The following is a 7,949-nucleotide window of genomic DNA, read 5'->3' on the forward strand; positions in this document are numbered from 1 at the left end:
CAATTGGTGGATGCAGTTTTTGGCACCTGATATAAATCGAACGTAGTTCAAACTACACTCTTAATTTGCATGATAATTGATAAATCCAAGAACGAAAACAGTTAAGTATTTTTTGAGTTTTTAGGAACCTACATAGTCTACAATAAAACATGTTCAACTCTCATATTTGTTTTAAGATGTTATTTATTTAATCGAAACCATAAACGCCACGATTTGATGCTCGCTTTTACCTTATCTGCCCGAGTGGACCAATGAAAACAAATATTAATTGCTCATATTACTAAGTTGTAACCAATATCAACTATTTATAAAACAAAATGTCCATCGCAAATTGTATATTCTACGCTTAAATTTGAAATAAATTAATTTAGGGGCATTTATCGAGATAACAACTACTATCATAAAACTAGATGAACCAAGCGAGAGACATTTACGAAATGTCATTAAAATTGGTTAAGTGGTTTTGGAGGTATGCGTGAACGAACATAATATAGGTAGTGACACAATATGTTTTATATATAAGAAATAATAGATAGATAGATAACAACTATATTGATTATTGATTATTAGCAAGAAACGTAACATACAAAGGTTAGTGTTTGACACAGTATATTAAATATTAATCAATACGTACATATTATATAAATTTGGATATATGAAGAAATACATTTAAAATAGTAATACTAATAGTAATATAGGTATTAAATAATATAAAGGGATTAAGAAAAATGGTGTTATAAATTACAATATATTATTATAGTAGTGCAGATGGAAAAATCATGCCGTTTATTATAATATTATGGTTTGTGTCTTTTAGGATTTAAGGACATATTTTCTTAGAAAATAAATTACAATTATTAGTTTAAAAAAAAGGAAAAAAAAGGAATTATGTTTTTATTTATTCCCTTTACGATAAAAATGCACAAAATAACCTCTGTTTTCATCAATTTTAGCTTCACAGAAGGCAGTAACTGGAGTAAATTCTGCAAAATAAATTGGTTTTTTTGATTTTAGACTTGTTGAATGTATGGATTAGTTGTCCTACCACAATTGTATATAACTGGGATTGTATACGCAACTATATTATGTTGTATGATGAGAAGCTTCTACCGCAAACCAGGCAACATTTTATTCATCTCAAAGCGATTGTAATACCTACATTTTTACAACAAACATATTGGAATTTCCAATTGTATCATAGACTAAAACAAATTTTGAAATGTCCCAATCTTCTTTAATCTTACCAAGACCGAATAATATTATCGAAAATAATGAAAATCCCCCAAAAAATATTAGTGACGTCTTAGTCCAACATGCCATGACAACTCGGAGTCGCTAAATTAATAATATCCTCATATCCACTGGGATGCCTGTAATTCTTGTTACACAATTTACTTGAGCTGAAAAAAAACTATGAGGTTATTCTCACATCTCAGCCCACATTTACTTGATCGCTGCCTTAATCAATCACTAACTTGAGTCGGGACCAACTTAACACTCATTCATACTGTGTGTGAGATTTATTATAAAGACACTATATTATTATAGACTATAGTTATAACTTATAACTATAGTATACTATTAATTCTTACAGTACTTACCTATTTATAATGAATTTTAATTTTTAAAATATACTGATTATACATACCTTCCAAATAATCCATGTATTTCTTTGCTAATTCTGTAAAAATAAACTACATTTTGACAATTCTCAATTGTTTTTGGTATATCTACATCCTACATCATAATATAGGTATGCCAGTAACTCTTTAAGTTAATTTATATTCAAAAGATTCAACAAATCATTCATCAAGTGAAACAAAGATTTATTAAATGTATTTAATTATTATATTAAACATTGGCGAATCTCCAAAATTATTTGAAAGTTACAGGGCCTATCATACTTATGTACACATACAATATTAATTAATGAAATAATAAAAATAAGTGTTTCTATATTTCATCAAACAACTAAACATATTTTGTTTTTTAACGTCATAAAATGAATCGAGTTGAGTAGCGTTTATTTATATGGAACTATCCATAATTTACGGTGTTTCTTAATTACAGACAAAGTAATAAAAATCACGTGATTTACCTATAAAGGTGATATACGAATTGCGGACAAAATTAATGTGACATAGGTACTACTGGTGGACAAATTTCCAATTTTTATTTTTGAAATAAAAACCATGTTACATATTATCGATGATTAATAAAATATATAGTATGATCGACTTTATTGGATTGATTATTTGTCAGCATTAAAATTGTGAGTTATGCTTTTGAAATTTAAAGCAAAAAGTATTCTCGAAATGAGGCATTCATCCACAACCAAAGGATGCAATATACAAGTGGTGAAATTTATATGGATTAACATTTATACGGGCTTTATCAACATAATTTTCCCACGAAAACTATGATGACATTATATTCATAGAAAAACATACACAATACATGAAGATGACAATGTATGTTTTATAAAAAAAAAGTATTTTATTTAAGAATATTTTAGATTCCTCTTTTACGGGATACACAAATATTTAACTTTCAATTTTTTTTTTCGGTAGCTTGTCCTAAGTCCTGACATATTTGTAATTAGTATTTTGATAACGATATTTGAACAATACATCCACAACAAGTATGAAGCCATAATTATTTAACTTCGCTACCTCAATATGTTTCAACACTTCATTACCATGGATTAAACGACATTATTTAATGTTTATAATGTTTTTATCATTTAGATTATTACATATATATAAGGTATAATAGTTATTATTATATATTTTATACAATTTGAAATTTTTTCAATATCAACATTGTTGCTTGTAGAAATATTATGTTGTATTATTTACATGAATCAAAATATTGTATAGTTGACTTCATGGCTTATATTAAATTTCAATAAATTTAAATACTCAGATGAATTATGCTTAAAAGATTTTTAAAAGCATGTTTTGAACATTTTTATGATGAAAAATTCAACTCAATAGTTGTAAAGAAATTTTAGATTACATTTAAATTAATAGGTATATACGTACGTAACAATTTGTGCTCTGAAAAAAAAAGAAAAATTAGTAATAATTAGTTATTAATGTGATATTATTTTTAACGGACCTACTGTAAAATTTTAAATTATACAGAACAATAAAAATATACAAATGCGTTTAAAATTGTTTAATAGACTAGGTAATTCAAAATCGATTAAAATACTGATAAATAATACATTTTAAAATATAGGTTTATATTTTATTGTATACGAACCCAGAGTTAATATGTTAAAAAAGAAGAATAGATAATAACAATAGTTAGGTATACCAAAAGTTAGGATATAACACATTGCTGAACGGTTTCATTTATATTATAATAGTACTCGTCGGATAAGAAAACATTTGAGGGTGCGGTGGTCATTACAATAGTTATGATTTATGGGACGAAAATCACATGAATTGAATTGTAAAATTAGCCACTTATAAAAATATAAAATATAAAATACCAATTTCACGAACCTTTTAATTTTAGAACTAAAAAAAAATAAACATACGATTTAATGAATATAATTGTATATCTTATGTTTCACAAACTAAGAAATACAGATATGATCTAATATTGTCATTCTAAAACATCTTTCATTATGTATATAGAATCTTACAATGATTTACTGATAGGAGTCTAGCGTTTGTGTGATTTCAATTTATGATGATGATAATATCATATTATAATATAATAATGTTTAATTTAATATGGTTTAACATTTAATGTAAGGTTTTATTGATAAGTTCTTAAAGAAATTATTAAAAAAAAAAAAATAAAAAACGCATAGTTAATAAAAATTATTATTTTTCAATTTATGATTTATGAGACGAAAATCACATAAATTGAATAATGCCTATTATAACTCATAAAGTAGGTAAGCAGGTACCTAAGTCACACTAGATTTGAGATTGTCATTGTTTAAAATTGAGTATAATATTAAATAAACAAACATAATAGGATAATAATATAATCAAGAAATGAAAACCTGACAATCATATTACATGACAGTACACAAAAATATATTATTAGAATACAACTGATATTCCAACAAAAACACTTCGTCGAACTCCGTGTAAAAAATTGATAAGTCAAAAAAAATCTGGCCATCTTCATCATTATAAAGATTTAATATCATTAATAATTGCTAAGTGCACTAAATTAAATAAAAAAAAAACAGTCATTTATAAGACTTAAGCATTATAAAAAACTGATAGGTACATATCATGAATAAACCCAGAATCAACATGGTATAAAAGAAGTATAAAAAATTTCACGAACCTGTTTCATCTAGAAATAAAAAAAATAAACATACAAATTAATGAATAATGTTTCACAATCTAAGAAATACAGATATGATCTAATATTGTCATTCTAAAACATCTTTCATTATGTATATAGAATCTTACAATGATTTACTGATAGGAGTCTAGCGTTTGTGTGATTTCAATTTATGATGATGATAATATCATATTATAATATAATAATGTTTGATTTAATATGGTTTAACATTTAATGTAAGGTTTTATTGATAAGTTCTTAAAGAAATTATTAAAAAAAAAAAAAAAAAAAAAACGCATAGTTATTAAAAATTATTATTTTTCAATTTATGATTTATGAGACGAAAATCACATAAATTGAATAATGCCTATTATAACTCATAAAGTAGGTAAGCAGGTACCTAAGTCGCACTAGATTTGAGATTGTCATTGTTTAAAATTGAGTATAATATTAAATAAACAAACATAATAGTATAATAATATAATCAAGAAATGAAAACCTGACAATCATATTACATGACAGTACACAAAAATATATTATTAGAATACAACTGATATTCCAACAAAAACACTTCGTCGAACTCCGTGTAAAAAATTGATAAGTCAAAAAAAATCTGGCCATCTTCATCATTATAAAGATTTAATATCATGAATAACTGCTAAATGCACTAAATTAAATAAAAAAAAAAACAGTAATTTATAAGACTTAAGCATTACATAGATATGATACCTATCATGAATAAATAATAAGTAAATTAAATTTAAAATAAATGTACCTATTCTATCTCAATAATTTATTTTATTTATAATTTAATAATTAAAACCTTTTTAAAAAACAAATTTAGTAACATTTGTAATTGAATGCAATTTCCCTTTAAAATCATCGTATCATTTAAAATTGAATGTTATATTTTATGGTATATGATCCCAGAATCAACATAGGTAGTATTAAAAGAGAATAAAAAATTTCATGAACCTTTTGAACGTTCGACTAAAACAAAATAAACATACAATTTTATGAATAGTTGTATATCTTATATTTCATGATCTAAGAAATAAGGATATGACCTAATATTGTCATTCTAAAAAAAACTTTCATTGTGTATAATGTATATAGAATCTTACAACTATCTACTGATAGGAGTCTAGTGTTTGTGTGATTTCAATTTATGTTTATGATAATATCATATTATATTACAATAAAGTTTAATTTAATACGGTTTAGCATTTAATGTAAGGTTTTATTTATGAGTTTTTACGGCAATTATAAAAAAAAAAAAATAGAATATAGGTACATAGTTCATAAAATATTATTATAATATTCAACTATCTACTCTTATTAAATATTAGAATATGAACAGTGACGACCGTTATAATTCATGAAGTAGGCAAGCAGCTACCTAAGTCAAACCTGATTTGAGATTGTCATTGTTTTTCGAAAAAATGAGTACAAATATACAATTAACTGAAAATCTAAAATACGACTAAAAAAATAAAAACCAAATATATAGGTGGTATATAATTTCCTCAGAAATACAACCCGACCGACCGTATCCGTTCAGAACTGTTTTCCGTAAGTATATAATATATATACAATTATATTTTATCATCATTGACCTCAAAGACATTTATAAATTTGTTTTACACGCAACTAGCATATTATTATTATATATTCTATATAATACCAGGTATGTGTAACGGTATCGTCATTACATCCAACTATATAAGGTATATAAGTATACGTATTATAATTTATTAATATGGAGTTAACATTATTTTTTTTTTTTTAGTATTTTAAATTGTATTACATCAACATTATTGCTTGTATATTATCTTGTATTTTTTACACGAATAAAAATATTGAACTATTGATATTATAGCTTATATTATTTTGAAATACTTAGATGAATTATACTTAAAAGGTTTTTAAAAGCATGTTTTGATGGTTTTGATGATGAAAAATTCAACTCAATAGTTATAATTAATTATAGATTAAATTTAAATTATAGGCATATACGTACCGTCCACTATAGCCACTAAAAAAAAGAAAAATTAGTGATAATTTGTTATTCATGTGATATTATTTTTAATGGACCTACTGTAAAATTCTAAATTATACAGAAGAACAAAAATATACAAATGCGTTTAAAATGGTTTAATAGACTAGATACTTTAAAATCGATTAAAATACTGATAAATAATACATTTTAAAATGTAAGTTTATATTTTATAGTATACGAACCCAGATTTAAAATGATAGAAAAGGAGAAAACGTAATAATAATAGCTATACCAAAAGTTATAGGATAATACCCATGTCTGAACGGTTTCATTTATATTTTAATAGTACTTTTCGGGCAAGACAACATTTGAGGATGTGGTGATCATTACAAAAGTTATGATTGATGAGAAGAAAATCACATAAATCGAATCGTAAAATTAGTCAGATTTAAAAACACAATATAAAATATGCACAAATACCATTTTTATCTAGAAATAATAAAATAAATTACAATTTAATAAATAATAAACAACCTTAATAATATGTTTCACAATCTAAGAAATGTTTTGTAGATGACTTAATATTGTCCATCTATAAATAAATATTAGAAGTGAACAACGAAGACCATTGTAACTCATTAAGTAGGTAAGCAGATACCTAAGCCGCTCCTGATTTGGGGATTGTCATTATTCAAAATTGAATATGAATAAAAAAAATAATTGAGTATAATATTAAATAAGCAAACATAATAGTATAACAATATAATCAATAAATGAAAACCTGACAATCATATTACATGACAGTACACAAAAATATATTATTAGAATACTACTGATATTCCAACAAAAACACTTCGTCGAACTCCGTGTAAAAATTGCTAAGTCAAAAAAAATCTGGCCATCTTCATCATTATAAAGATTTAATATCATTAATAATTGCTAAGTGCACTAAATTTTTTAAAAAAAATAGTAATTTATAAGACTTAAGCATTATAAAGATCTGATACCTATCATGAATAAATATAATAAGTAACTTAAATTTAAAATAAATGTACCAATTCTATCTCGATTATATATTTGCTTTGCGAGAATTTATTTTATTTATAAATTAATAACTAAAACATTTTTACAGAACAAATTTAGTAACATTTATAATTGAATGCCAATTTGCCGGTGGAGACTCGTTTGCGCACATATTAATATATTTTTTAAATTTATGACAACTCGTTTGCGCACAAAATAGTAAACAATGAAAACCAGCTTTTGGGTACAGTTTTTGGTGTACAGGGTGTATTAAACTGCCCAACACGTTCAATATTATTGATATCAATGATCACCCGTTAATAAATATTGAAGTACCTTCAATACAGCTAATACACGGTCAATAATATTCTCAATGTCGAATATCGAATAATAATATTGATCGTGTATGGGTCGCTTTATCAGGCAGGAGTAAAACCGTATAGTCTTAAAGCCCAAGAACAACGAACGGAGCTGAAAACTTTCACATGCACTTCAATAGTCAAATTTATACGCCCCCACCCTCACATTCACCGAATCATTCAAATACTCATGGAAATTCAAGTCGACACTGATTTAAAAATAAATTCATTAAAAAAAAAAATAATTAAAA

At 24.8% G+C, this 7,949-nt stretch overlaps 1 long non-coding RNA gene across 2 annotated transcripts; it reads right to left on the bottom strand.

The window, feature by feature from the left end:
- Positions 1-533: 533 nt before the first annotated feature.
- On the bottom strand, positions 534-6,352 carry LOC100574759. Of its 2 annotated transcripts, XR_003839566.1 has the most exons (6): positions 6,338-6,352; positions 4,318-4,326; positions 3,513-3,527; positions 3,045-3,059; positions 1,649-1,681; positions 534-983 (listed from the first exon to the last, which is right to left on the bottom strand). It is a non-coding gene; the product is annotated as an uncharacterized LOC100574759 (long non-coding RNA). The 2 variants fall into 2 exon arrangements; XR_510745.3 differs by lacking the exon at positions 6,338-6,352 and having other exon boundaries at positions 4,318-4,514.
- Between the last annotated feature and the right edge of the window lie 1,597 nt (positions 6,353-7,949).

Source organism: Acyrthosiphon pisum, chromosome A2 (assembly GCF_005508785.2).
Source record: "Acyrthosiphon pisum isolate AL4f chromosome A2, pea_aphid_22Mar2018_4r6ur, whole genome shotgun sequence".
Taxonomy (NCBI): domain Eukaryota; kingdom Metazoa; phylum Arthropoda; class Insecta; order Hemiptera; family Aphididae; genus Acyrthosiphon; species Acyrthosiphon pisum.